Genomic DNA, 15,686 nt, shown 5'->3' with positions numbered 1-15,686 from the left:
CGAAAGACCTCATACAATGTTTGACCTATTTCCGCGCTCGACCCGCATTTTGCAAGTTTGGGGAACATTTGAGATTAAAAACCGGATTACACAAAAGAAACCGGGAGTAGTTGCGGCGAGGGGTGTACAGAAGTTGACGTAATTATACTTATCGACTGAATGGCGGGCTGATCGATTAGAATTAATGAAATGAAACTATTGAGTTAGTTGGACCCCATGCTGGTTGGAGGATTTGTTGTGTGCATGAGTAAGTAATTTATTATTACGATTCTAAGCATTTCAGATAAATTTATCAAAAAAGCCTTCATTCTCTTTGGGTTTTTTAAGGTGATATGTAATATTTAGATCGTTATTTCATTCTCCTACCACCAGTAAATAAAATTTGCCAAAATGATTATTCAAAAATTGACAAAATTGATAAAAATAACAAAATTTGCAAAAATGACAAAACTAACAAAATTGTCGAAACAAAAGAAATAGTTAGGTAAATGATGAATTTGCAAGAATTTTTGCAAATTGAACTCAATCAACAAAAATAACAAGATTAAAAAATTTGACGAAATTGTCAGACTTGATCAATTGCTACAAAATTAAGCCAATTTATTAAATAGACAAACAATGACAATTTTTACAGAATTAAAGAAAAAACACAAAATTTACCAAATGTAAACCAAAGACAAAATATATAAAACAATTAATATTAGAAAAATTGACAAAACTGACAAAATGGACAAAATTGACAAAATTGCCAAATTGACAAAATTGATTAAATTGACAAAATTGACCAAATTGACAAAATTGACAAAATTGACAAAATTGACAAAATTGAAAAAATTGAAAAAATTGACGAAATTGACAAAATTGACAAAATTGACAAAATTGACAAAATTGACAAAATTGACAAAATTGACAAAATTGACAAAATTGACAAAATTGACAAAATTGACAAAATTGACAAAATTGACAAAATTGACAAAATTGACAAAATTGACAAAATTGACAAAATTGACAAAATTGACAAAATTGACAAAATTGACAAAATTGACAAAATTGACAAAATTGACAAAATTGACAAAATTGACAAAATTGACAAAATTGACAAAATTGACAAAATTGACAAAATTGACAAAATTGACAAAATTGACAAAATTGACAAAATTGACAAAATTGACAAAATTGACAAAATTGACAAAATTGACAAAATTGACAAAATTGACAAAATTGACAAAATTGACAAAATTGACAAAATTGACAAAATTGACAAAATTGACAAAATTGACAAAATTGACAAAATTGACAAAATTGACAAAATTGACAAAATTGACAAAATTGACAAAATTGACAAAATTGACAAAATTGACAAAATTGACAAAATTGACAAAATTGACAAAATTGACAAAATTGACAAAATTGACAAAATTGACAAAATTGACAAAATTGACAAAATTGACAAAATTGACAAAATTGACAAAATTGACAAAATTGACAAAATTGACAAAATTGACAAAATTGACAAAATTGACAAAATTGACAAAATTGACAAAATTGACAAAATTGACAAAATTGACAAAATTGACAAAATTGACAAAATTGACAAAATTGACAAAATTGACAAAATTGACAAAATTGACAAAATTGACAAAATTGACAAAATTGACAAAATTGACAAAATTGACAAAATTGACAAAATTGACAAAATTGACAAAATTGACAAAATTGACAAAATTGACAAAATTGACAAAATTGACAAAATTGACAAAATTGACAAAATTGACAAAATTGACAAAATTGACAAAATTGACAAAATTGACAAAATTGACAAAATTGACAAAATTGACAAAATTGAAAAATTGACAAAATTGAAAAATTGACAAAATTGACAAAATTGACAAAATTGACAAAATTGACAAAATTGACAAAATTGACAAAATTTACAAAATTGACAAAATTGACAAAATTGACAAAATTGACAAAATTGACAAAATTGACAAAATTGACAAAATTGACAAAATTGACAAAATTGACAAAATTGACAAAATTGACAAAATTGACAAAATTGACAAAATTGACAAAATTGACAAAATTGACAAAATTGACAAAATTGACAAAATTGACAAAATTGACAAAATTGACAAAATTGACAAAATTGACAAAATTGACAAAATTGACAAAATTGACAAAATTGACAAAATTGACAAAATTGACAAAATTGACAAAATTGACAAAATTGACAAAATTGACAAAATTTAGAAAATTGACAATATTCACAAAATTGACAAAATTGAAAAAATTGACAAAATTGACAAAACTGACAAAATTGACAAAATTGACAAAATTTGAAAAAATTTACAAAAAATGTCGAAATAGACAAAATCGACAAAATTGACAAAATTGGCAAAATTGACAAAATTGACAAAATTGACAAAATTGGCAAAATTGACAAAATTGTCAGAATTGACAAATTTGACAAAATTGACAAAATTGACAAAATTGACAAAATTGACAAAATTGACAAAATTGACAAAATTGACAAAATTGACAAAATTGACAAAATTGACAAAATTGACAAAATTGACAAAATTGACAAAATTGACAAAATTGACAAAATTGACAAAATTGACAGAATTCACAAAATTGACAAAATTGACAAAATTGACAAAATTGACAAAATTGACAAAATTGACAAAATTGACAAAATTGACAGAATTGACAAAATTAACAAAATTGACAAAATTGACGAAATTGACAAAATTGACAAAATTGACAAAATTGACAAAATTGACAAAATTGACAAAATTGACAAAATTGACGAAATTGACAAAATTGACAAAATTGACAAAATTGACAAAATTGACAAAATTTACAAAATTGACAAAATTGACAAAATTGACAAAATTTACAAAATTGACAAAATTGACAAAAATGACAAAATTGACAAAATTGACAAAATTGACAAAATTGACAAAATTGACAAAATTGACAAAATTGACAAAATTGACAAAATTGACAAAAATGACAAAATTGACAAAATTGACAAATTGACAAAATTGACAAAATTGACAAAATTGACAAAATTGACAAAATTGACAAAATTGACAAAATTGACAAAATTGACAAAATTGACAAAATTGACAAAATTGACAAAATTGACAAAATTGACAAAATTGACAAAATTGACAAAATTGACAAAATTGACAAAATTGACAAAATTGACAAAATTGACAAAATTGACAAAATTGACAAAATTGACAAAATTGACAAAATTGACAAAATTGACAAAATTGACAAAATTGACAAAATTGACAAAATTGACAAAATTGACAAAATTGACAAAATTGACAAAATTGATAAAATTTACAAAATTGACAAAATTGACAAAATTGACAAAATTGACAAAATTGACAAAATTGACAAAATTGACAAAATTGACAAAATTGACAAAATTGACAAAATTGAAAAAATTGAAAAAATTGACAAAATTGACAGAATTGACAGAATTGACAAAATTGACAAAATTGACAAAATTGACAAAATTGACAAAATTGACAAAATTGACAAAATTGACAAAATTGACAAAATTGACAAAATTGACAAAATTGACAAAATTGACAAAATTGACAAAATTGACAAAATTGACAAAATTTACAAAATTGACAAAATTGACAAAATTGACAAAATTGACAAAATTGACAAAATGACAAAATTGACAAAATTGACAAAATTGACAAAATTGACAAAATTGACAAAATTGACAAAATTGACAAAATTGACAAAATTGACAAAATTGACAAAATTGACAAAATTGACAAAATTGACAAAATTGACAAAATTGACAAAATTGACAAAATTGACAAAATTGACAAAATTGACAAAATTGACATAGTTGACAAAATTGACAAAATTGACAAAATTGACAAAATTGACAAAATTGACAAAATTGACAAAATTGATAAAATTGACAAAATTGACAAAATTGACAAAATTGACAAAATTGACAAAATTGACAAAATTGACAAAATTGACAAAATTGACAAAATTAACAAAATTGACAAAATTGACAAAATTGACAAAATTGACAAAATAGACAAAATTGACAAAATTGACAAAATTGACAAAATTGACAAAATTGACAAAATTGACAAAATTGACAAAATTGACAAAATTGACAAAATTGACAAAATTGACAAAATTGACAAAATTGACAAAATTGACAAAATTGACAAAATTGACAAAATTGACAAAATTGACAAAATTGACAAAATTGACAAAATTGACAAAATTGACAAAATTGACAAAATTGACAAAATTGACAAAATTGACAAAATTGACAAAATTGACAAAATTGACAAAATTGACAAAATTGACAAAATTGACAAAATTGACAAAATTGACAAAATTGTCAAAATTGACAAAATTGACAAAATTGACAAAATTGACAAAATTGACAAAATTGACAAAATTGACAAAATTGACAAAATTGACAAAATTGACAAAATTGACAAAATTGACAAAATTGACAAAGTTGACAAAATTGACAAAATTGACAAAATTGACAAAATTGACAAAATTGACAAAATTGACAAAATTGACAAAATGGACAAAATTGACAAAATTGACAAAATTAACAAAATTGACAAAATTGACAAAATTGACAAAATTGACAAAATTAACAAAATTGACAAAATTGACAAAATTGACAAAATTGACAAAATTGACAAAATTGACAAAATAGACAAAATTGACAAAATTGACAAAATTGACAAAATTGACAAAATTGACAAAATTGACAAAATTGACAAAATTGACAAAATTGACAAAATTGACAAAATTGACAAAATTGACAAAATTGACAAAATTGACAAAATTGACAAAATTGACAAAATTGACAAAATTGACAAAATTGACAAAATTGACAAAATTGACAAAATTGACAAAATTGACAAAATTGACAAAATTGACAAAATTGACAAAATTGACAAAATTGACAAAATTGACAAAATTGACAAAATTGACAAAATTGACAAAATTGACAAAATTGACAAAATTGACAAAATTGACAAAATTGACAAAATTGACAAAATTGACAAAATTGACAAAATTGACAAAATTGACAAAATTGACAAAATTGACAAAATTGACAAAATTGACAAAATTGACAAAATTGACAAAATTGACAAAATTGACAAAATTGACAAAATTGACAAAATTGACAAAATTGACAAAATTGACAAAATTGACAAAATTGACAAAATTGACAAAATTGACAAAATTGACAAAATTGACAAAATTGACAAAATTGACAAAATTGACAAAATTGACAAAATTGACAAAATTGACAAAATTGACAAAATTGACAAAATTGACAAAATTGACAAAATCGACAAAATTGACAAAATTGACAAAATTGACAAAATTGACAAAATTGACAAAATTGACAAAATTGACAAAATTGACAAAATTGACAAAATTGACAAAATTGACAAAATTGACGAAATTGACAAAATTGACAAAATTGACAAAATTGACAAAATTGACAAAATTGACAAAATTGACAAATTTGACAAAATTGACAAAATTGACAAAATTGAAAAAATTGACAAAATTGACAAAATTGACAAAATTTGAAAAAATTTGAAAAAATTTACAAAAATTGTCGAAATTGACAAAACTGTCAAAATTGACAAAATTAACAAAACTTTCCGAATTGTCATTAACTAAAAAATATATATTTATGACATAAATCATGGGACGGACAATTCTAAAAAAAATGACAAATCAGATAAAATTGAAAATTGTTATTAAAACAGAGCATACAAATTCTTTACAAAAAAAATTCAAAATTGACGAAATTAACAAAATTGATCAAATGGACTAAATTTGCTTGGTTGCCAAAATTTACAAAACTGACATAATATAGCAAATTGACAGAATAGTAAAAAAAATTCTAGAATTTTCCAAAGTGACAAAATTAAGAAAATTTGAAAAATTAAACAAATGAAGAAAAATTATATGACTGAGTTAATTCACAAAATCAAAAAATTAAAAAAAAAACTTGATAGAATTTATTAAATTGACACCAAAATTTCTGTCAATTTTTACAATCATTTGAAATTTGGCGTTTTTTCTCATAAATTTCGTTTATTTTTATGCTTATTTGAATTATTTGTGAATTTTGCAAAAATTTCAACTTTATTGAGTCACGCCAAAAACCATGGAATGTTTGCTAAGCTTATTTTGCAAATTTCATCAATTTTGTCATTTTTGTCAATTTTAATTTTATTTTGTCAATTTGATGTGATAAACCCTTTCACTCGTTTTCATCATCTTTCACATTATTCTTATCTTCTACCCGTATATAATCTTTCAATTCTTAAATATTCTTCCTCAAAGAATATAAAATTGCACTGATATAGTCGAAAGAATTAGTTATTTTTATGAATTTTGTCATTGATATAATTTTTCTTAATAAGACTAAACTTGTCCGTTGTGTTCTGATATTTTTGTCATTTTAATGTGTTACTTTTGACAAATTGGTGGTATTCAACATTAAATTATTTTTGTCATTCGTGCTTTTTTTGATGATTAGTGTTACTTATGTCATTTTTTCATGTTTATCACTTTTGTCATAATAATGATTTTGGTCTTATTCTTATTTTCTTTTTGTCAATTTTGCCAATATTGCCAAAATTTTCATTTTGGTAATTTTGTCAATTTTGTAAATTTTGTCAATTTTGTCAATTTTGTCAATTTTGTCAATTTTGTCAATTTTGTCAATTTTGTCAATTTTGTCAATTTTGTCAATTTTGTCAATTTTGTCAATTTTGTCAATTTTGTCAATTTTGTCAATTTTGTCAATTTTGTCAATTTTGTCAATTTTGTCAATTTTGTCAATTTTGTCAATTTTGTCAATTTTGTCAATTTTGTCAATTTTGTCAATTTTGTCAATTTTGTCAATTTTGTCAATTTTGTCAATTTTGTCAATTTTGTCAATTTTATCAATTTTATCAATTTTGTCAATTTTGTCAATTTTGTCAATTTTGTCAATTTTGTCAATTTTGTCAATTTTGTCAATTTTGTCAATTTTGTCAATTTTGTCAATTTTGTCAATTTTGTCAATTTTGTCAATTTTGTCAATTTTGTCAATTTTGTCAATTTTGTCAATTTTGTCAATTTTGTCAATTTTGTCAATTTTGTCAATTTTGCAATTTTGTCAATTTTGTCAATTTGTCAATTTTGTCAATTTTGTCAATTTTGTCAATTTTGTCAATTTTGTCAATTTTGTCAATTTTGTCAATTTTGTCAATTTTGTCAATTTTGTCAATTTGTCAATTTTGTCAATTTTGTCAATTTTGTCAATTTTGTCAATTTTGTCAATTTTGTCAATTTTGTCAATTTTGTCAATTTTGTCAATTTTGTCAATTTTGTCAATTTTGTCAATTTTGTCAATTTTGTCAATTTTGTCAATTTTGTCAATTTTGTCAATTTTGTCAATTTTGTCAATTTTGTCAATTTTGTCAATTTTGTCAATTTTGTCAATTTTGTCAATTTTGTCAATTTTGTCAATTTTGTCAATTTTGTCAATTTTATCAATTTTGTCAATTTTGTCAATTTTGTCAATTTTGTCAATTTTGTCAATTTTGTCAATTTTGTCAATTTTGTCAATTTTGTCAATTTTGTCAATTTTGTCAATTTTGTCAATTTTGTCAATTTTGTCAATTTTGTCAATTTTGTCAATTTTGTCAATTTTGTCAATTTTGTCAATTTTGTCAATTTTGTCAATTTTGTCAATTTTGTCAATTTTGTCAATTTTGTCAATTTTGTCAATTTTGTCAATTTTGTCAATTTTGTCAATTTTGTCAATTTTGTCAATTTTGTCAATTTTGTCAATTTTGTCATTTTTATTAATTTTTTTAATCTGGATGTCAACATTGACACAACATTATTAAAGAATAGAGTATTGTGGTTAAAATCTTGAATAGTAAATCCTCGATCAATTGATTTTTTTAAACAATTTTCGTAGGGTTGCCTTGTCGTTATTACAATTATATGATGAGATAGTTTCTTAGACAATCATGTAGCTCAACAGCCTATTTGCTAGGCCGACGAAGTCGGCTGATTAATCAGATGATGCTTTGCAAAAATATTCATAAGTGGTCTATTAGTCTGAACAATAATTGCCGGACCCAACCTGACTGAAAAATTAAAAAGTAAGGTTATAGGTTAAAATTCGTGAAATAAATTTGCCAATTTTTGGGTAAAGCTATAATCATTACATTTTAAAAAGGATTTGAATTTCTGACAAAAAATTTATTGAAGTTTTCCTCACGTTTTTTCTCTTAACTTGCCAAAAATTGAAATTTTGACGAAATTTCAGAGAAAATTCAAACTGCTTTTAATTTTCAAAGATTTTAAAACCATAAGTGATATTTTCCATAAAAATTTTTGAACGACGTCAGTAATGGTATTAATCTGGTCAATTCCTATTTCTAGAAATTGTAGATTTTTTTCATTTCATTGCATCCTCGAAGCCAGAACATTTTGACAAGATCGGAATCCATGATTGATTGAAGAACAGTAAATTCATTTGAAATCAGCTTGTTTGTTTTTATGTAGGTTCATTGGTAAATGGGGATTTTTTTTTATTATCTGACTATTTGCGCCGGGGGTCTTCAGATTTTCCCCAAAATTGAAAATTTGGTTCATTTTTGCGACTTAAAAACATGTGTATTTTTTCAGATTTCTAACACTTTTATTTTTTGAGTTAGCTTCGGTTTGATTTTTGTGAAAATAAAAAATAACCATTTTTCAAAGCTACATAACTCTGTTATTTTTCAACGGAAATTATCAAATAGCACATCAAAATGCATTGAAATTTTATCAGCTTTCCAACTAAAATAGTTGAAAAAAATTAAATGATGACCTTCAACATGAAAAGCTGTAAATAAACTTTAAATGGCGTCTAAAAGTACCGTCTGCACCACCGAATATTTTGCAAAAAATACCATTGTATAGCTCAATTTATGATGCAACTTTCATCTGAAGACACCAAAGTGGGCCATCAACTCCTTGAAGAGTTATGAAAGAATGACAATAAATCTCTTTTTTTGCGACGAGAACAAACAATGGTCGAACAACTGCACTCACATATGGAGATAGCAATTACTTCTAACAACATGGAAACAAAAGGACTTATCAAAGCAGGTATAAAACACTATTTTTTCGTGCTTTGTAGAGTGTTTGCGGCATAACTGGCTTTAAATTTTAACCAAAATTCTTAGTATCGTATTGTTAATGAGATATAACAAATAATGGGAATGTTGCTTTTACAACCTGGTTATATGGTATATAACTTATTTACTTTTCGATCAAAGATCATTGTGAAGCATAATCAATGCCAATAGTAGAAGGTTCAGTCCCTGTGTTTTGGATCACACAAATGTGTTTAAAAAATGAAATATAGACGTGCTTTACATAGTTTTTATATCGGGAGCTAAGCACTGGACACCAAAATGTAGAAATAATCGAAAAGCTCAGTATGGCCAGCCCAGGCTGTAAAAAGCATCATTCCCATTGTAGGTAATATGGCATTTAAAATATGATACTTTTACCGTATTCGTATTCTACATTCGCCCAGTTTTGAGGCTAACCATACTAGAACGAACATAATTCGTCGTCAGTGTTCTGCTACCTTGATTGCTCACAAACGAATCTTCAGTGTTCCACCGTCCATTTTAAATAAAATCTGGGGAATTACGGATGCAAAACTGAGCGCATAAGCTTCTAATAATGACAGCAAAATTCGCAAAACTTGTTGTGACCTGGTGCAAAACTGGGTATAAACGAATACGTTATTAGATTTTTGAATATGACATGAAGTCAGTTTAGCTGCAACACTCTACCGCCCCTACTTTCATAACAGTCCCATATGCAAAAACAAGCAAGCGAGAAAATCAGCTTTTTCTGTTATGGAATATATTCTTAAATTATGACCACTTTCAGCATAACGAAAATCGTTTCTAGGTTGTCATAATAAATCGCAAGACCTGAAATTTTCGAAATTGGGTTATTGGTAAGGTCGAGCGCACCATTTTTATTCATTATGGGACTGTTAATCGACCATATTTCAAACCTTTTTCAAATCTACTCGCATAACAGTCCCATACAGGGTATTTTTTCTCATCAAGCTACTTTCTAAGATTTAAATTTGATCGTTTTTGAACTTCTAAATTCAATTTTCAGAAAAAGAAACATACTTCTGGAAAAATATCGTAATTTCCACATTGTATGTTGAATCTTTTTACGATTTTTGATTGCATCCGATAGTTTTTCGCTCAGGAAGTCATTTCTAAGGAAGTCAGACCTGCCTTCGAAAACTAGTGTGCGTTATTCGACATCAAGCGAGTTTTATTTTTTTAAATGATTCAAAGCAATAAATCAAAGACTATTTCGCCGAAAGAAGCCTTGAAAAGTAACCAAATCCGTGGTATTTCACATATGAGACTGTTATTCGGGTATATTTCATATGAGACAGCCACAAATTGATAATTTTTTACGAAACTTCTAGAACAAAACCTCTTTTTTAGTGTTTTATTTTGAAGCTCTATGTATACCTAAAATGACGAAAATTCATATGGGACTGTTATGAGAGTAGAGGCAGTGTACAAAGCACGAAAAAATAGTGTTTTATACCTGCTTTGATAAGTCCTTTTGTTTCCATGTTGTTAGAAGTGCTTGCTATCTCCATATGTGAGTGCAGTTGTTCGACCATTGTTTGTTTTCGATGCAAAAAAAGAGATTTATTGTCATTATTTCTTTCATAACTCTTCAAGGAGTTGATGGCCCACTTTGGTGTCTTCAAATGAAAGTTGCATCATGAATCGAGCTATATAATGGTATTTTTTGCAAAATATTCGGTGGTGCAGACGGTACTTTTAGACGCCATTTAAAGTTTATTTACAGCTTTTCATGTTGAAGGTCATTATTTATTTTTTTTTTCAACTATTTTAGTTGGAAAGCTGATAAAATTTCAATGCATTTTGATGTGCTATTTGATAATTTCCGTTGAAAAATAACAGAGTTATGTAGCTTTGAAAAATGGTTATTTTTTATTTTCAAAAAAATCAAACCGAAGCTAACTCAAAAAATAAAAGTGTTAGAAATCTGAAAAAATACACATGTTTTTAAGTCGCAAAAATGAACCAAATTTTCAATTTTGGGGAAAATCGGAAGACCCCCGGCGCAAACCCGTCAGATAATAAAAAAAAATCCCCAAATATCTTCTAAAACATCTCTTTTACCCAAACCTAACCAATTTTGAAATTTTCACACGCCGTATCACCAAACCTAGAAGTGATACTCAATGTACGCAAAATGTTAAGAACTCAGGACATCAAAATCTTCCAAAATCAGTCCATAAAACACAGGCATAAAATATGCTATTCCCCTGTGTTGTATTGAGTATATAAAGAATTAAATAGTATGGGAGAGTGGGGAATCATGGGCTACTTTTTTTCGTTGTTCCATAACTTCTTTATTATAAAAGATAAAATGAAAATAAAAAATGGTATGGTTTTCTACATTTTCAAGGTATCATAAGGTATTTTTTTAAAATTTTCAATAAGTTATTTCTCCCAAATTCTGACTGTTTGAAAAAAAGCAATATTTTTTGGATTTTGAAAAATGGTGGGGAATCGTGGGCCACCAAATCCAAACTGACCAAATTACTTGCAAAGTTTATGAGTTGACCCAAAACTGTGATTTCTTACTCATTTCGTTATTTAAAAGCAATTTCAGATGATGAAATAAAAAAGAGAGCTGTGTATGATCGCATACATTCCAAAACCTGGCTTGCGAACATTTTGACAAAATTTCTTATATAGGATGGACAAAATATTTTTCATAACTCTTCATTTGGCATGAGAAAACTTTGCAGATAGGTAAAACGTATTTTAAGTTCTGAATGTGTATAAAAACATAAAAACATAGGTGATTCAAGATGTGTGGCCCATGATTCCCCACAAGTTATGATTTGCAAATTGGTTGCGTTTGTGTGACTTATTGATGTTTCATCAAAAATTCCTTTTCCACGTGAAGGATCATGACAGAACTAAGATCATAAGCGTATGAGCATATTTTTGTTATGCACTGTAGGTTCTCCATCGATGAAATTAGCGGGTGTTTTTTTAATTATGTAAGTAAATTTTTCTAACTTTTTTTAGCTTGATAAATAAAAGAAGCATATGATGCATATTTCAGTCAACAACATATAGGAATATATGCTCACGCAAAGCGACGATGATGACAGTTGGTTTGGGATTTTTATCTCAACACACATCTGAGATATTAAAAGTGGCCCACGTTTCCCCATGGCCCACGATACCCCACTCTCCCCTGTAGAAATACTAACTGATAATAGTGTTTAAAGTGAAAAGTGCACTGCCTGTTTTTTTTGCCGATACGAGCAAAATAGCTATATTTTTTTCAACAAACTTTCTTTAACTTGGTTTTTTTAAGCTTCGAAAAAATCAGTGGGTATTCATACAAATCTTTGGAATTTTCATACCAAATATCGACTTTTTCGGGCTTGAAAATACCAAATTTAATGTGGCATCTCAGCAAATGAGAAGCATTTGTCTGGCGACATATTCCTTCCTGAGCATGAAAGGCGTTCGATTTTGGCAGCACGAAATAAACGGGGTGATGCTAAAATCGTTCGGGATGTGTAGTTGGTTTTCTGAAGTCATCTTTTCACTTTATCGAAAAATTAGTGACAAGTAACATACTTTAAACTTTCAAATAAAATCAGGTGTATTTACCCATATGATATTTACTAATATGTTTCTTAAGCCTCTTCCTCAATATGAAATATTGTTTTTAGAATAAATATTTTTATATTACTGTTATCAAATTTTCGATACAAAAAAAAAAAGCTCAGAACAAAGATATTTAAAATTAACAAGCTCTCGTCAGAGGCAAATTCAAGAAAAAATTAAATAAGTTTAAAATGTGTAACCAATTTCAATTAACAGTCTCAGCGACTAAAAGCCCCATCGATAGTTTAACCAAATTGAACATCCCATAGACACAAAACATAATTTCCTGTCTTCCGCTTGAATTCCGGCCGAATCCCGGAAAACCGACAGAAGGCGACCCTGAAGATAGCGGGATATAGGTGAAGATAACAGAAAAAAAACACAACACAATCCACCCAAAAATACAGCTATGTGATCTATGCAAGGTGATCCATTACATAAAATTACATCAATTTCTAGCGTTTTATTTTTTCTTTATACATTCCATATCCTGACCCATCCATCTGGCTCGGCTCGGCTAGAATTGCTCGGAAATCGACATATGCGCCATTTGGGCTTACCGCTGTTTTCCAATATTGCTCAATGACTCTCGCATGCCATTTGCCAATTTCAATCGAGAACGAGAACGACGATATCCCATCAGCAGGAGGACTCCTACACATTTCTCTCGTGCCCATCATCATATGTGAGTCCCGGGTCAGATGTTGATGGTTTGCTGATAGTCTCTTGGAAGGATGCAGGATGAGGCAGTCGCTCAAGGAAGGACGACGTAAAGGAAAAAAAATCCTTCCCCATTCAGCCATTCACAGTTTGGCACTTCCGCACCGGAAGAACACGAGCTGGCTGAGTTGCCGCGTGGCGTGGCTTGGCGTGGGCGGGGGGTGACCCTTCATCATCATCGGTTGGAGGTCCCTGTCTGTGTGATGGAACCATTCTTATCCAACAGGAGGCACGAAGCGCAGTTTGCCGGCTCATTTATCTTTGGAATGAGAGATTGGGAACATTCCCTGGGCCTCACTAGATAGAAATCGTACAGGAGAGATCCATGTCAGAACAATAGAAGAATATATTTCTGCCAATGCCATCCGATATGTCATAACAGATGATTGAATTTCCTGGAAGGAAATGATGCTGCTTAGAAGAGAGATGGTTTTCTTGGGTGTATTTCGTTTTTTATTAGTCGGTCCTTCGTCCTTGTCTTACCTTTTGCCCAAGATCTCCAGGACGACCTTTTGTCTTTGGGATGTTGAAGTTTTGTTGTACCTATTTTTTTTCTCCTTTCAGTTGTTTTGGGACACGGGCCAATCTGTTTGATTGAAGTGAAATCCGGAATGCCTGCTGTTTTGTGGAAATCGACTGAGAAACCAATGTCCTGGCAAGTGACATTTTCATTAAAGTTCCTGGTGAGTGAGGGTAGTCATTTGAATATTCAGGAAATAAGTTTTGGTTGGGTTCATTTTGGGAAGCCGGTTGATAGATTATGTTTTCTATTTTTCAATCTATGACTGAAAATATCAAAGAAAATTTCAGTCTGTCTCAGATGCGCTCTGATATTTTATTAAGAAGGTACATATGTAAGACCTTAATATTTAAAATTATAGGTACATGTGTCTTCCCAACAAACACTTTTTGCTGCATAAACGCTGAAAAAATATTGTGGTTCAATTTTTAATCAGCAATCTGGCTGAAAAAAGGCCTCAAAAATTCACTAATTCACGTGTCTTCAGCCTTTAATCATCTTGATCTGGAGAAGTTATTCAGCAAACGTCGTTAAACGTCCATTGACGGATCTACCAAAAAAAATAAATAAATAAAGACCTTCAGTTGTCTATCCGATATTTGGCACCCACTTTTTCCCCTCTGTGTTGTTTTTTTTTTCTCGTTTCAACTGCCCCGACTTTCAAACCTCCGGCTGGTCGCATGCCGCAGTACGCAGAACCAATCATGAAGTCTGAGGCGCGATGAAAATTTGTCGATCTTAAGCGACCAACATGCCTCTCAACCGAAGATTTTTTTTTAAATAAGTGTGAGAGATCTTTTTTTTCAGTTTTGGGTACCAAAAATAAAATTCGTGAGAAAATTTAATCTTTATTTCAAAACTAAGCTAAATGGGAAATCATAAAAAAAATCTCATTGCATAAGGAAAACAAAAATTCCCCTCTTATTCCAATCAAGCCGCCATGATGCAGGGCAATTTTACCACAGTTCACAGTCTGTCAAATTCCAATGGTAGCGAATGGTTGAATAAAGGCTGAAAAAGTGTTATGGAAGCAACTCTTCAACTCCTCCCATTGGCTGCACTGAGACTTCTTTAAACGCTGAAACATGGTTATAGTTTGTCTTTATTCAACCATTAAGCTGAAGCAGCAATTATGCTTTAGCTCAGCTTTTGTTCAGCAAATTGCCGTTCTTAGGCAGCCAAAATGTTTATTGGGTTATTAGGAAAAACGGCATATCTGAATATTTGCCACTCACAAGAGAAGATTTACAACTAAAGAAATTATACATGGTTCGTGGTTCATTTGGGAGTCTAGAACAAGTGTTTTTTTTTAAATATTTACAAAACAAGGCAAGAAAGAGTAATAAATATTCATAAAACCATCAATCCTTTTATTTTTTAACTTGAGAATTCTGAGATTTCATCAAAAATTCATAGTTTGGTAGAATACCTAGTTATTGACAGTTTTGGTCTAGTTTTTAACAATACTAGTGTTTTAGAATTTACAGAATTTTATTTTCAAACCCAAATAGGTTTATTATAATGAAATAAACAATATTCTAAATATTTAACACTTTTTGTTGACCAAAAGTGTGCAAATTCAGTTTAATTGTTTTTTTAAACCAGTGCAAAGGTCTAGTTTTCGACAGCCAGTT

This window comes from Uranotaenia lowii, chromosome 2 (assembly GCF_029784155.1).
Source record: "Uranotaenia lowii strain MFRU-FL chromosome 2, ASM2978415v1, whole genome shotgun sequence".
Taxonomy (NCBI): Eukaryota; Metazoa; Arthropoda; class Insecta; order Diptera; family Culicidae; genus Uranotaenia; species Uranotaenia lowii.
This window is presented reverse-complemented; position numbering follows the sequence as displayed.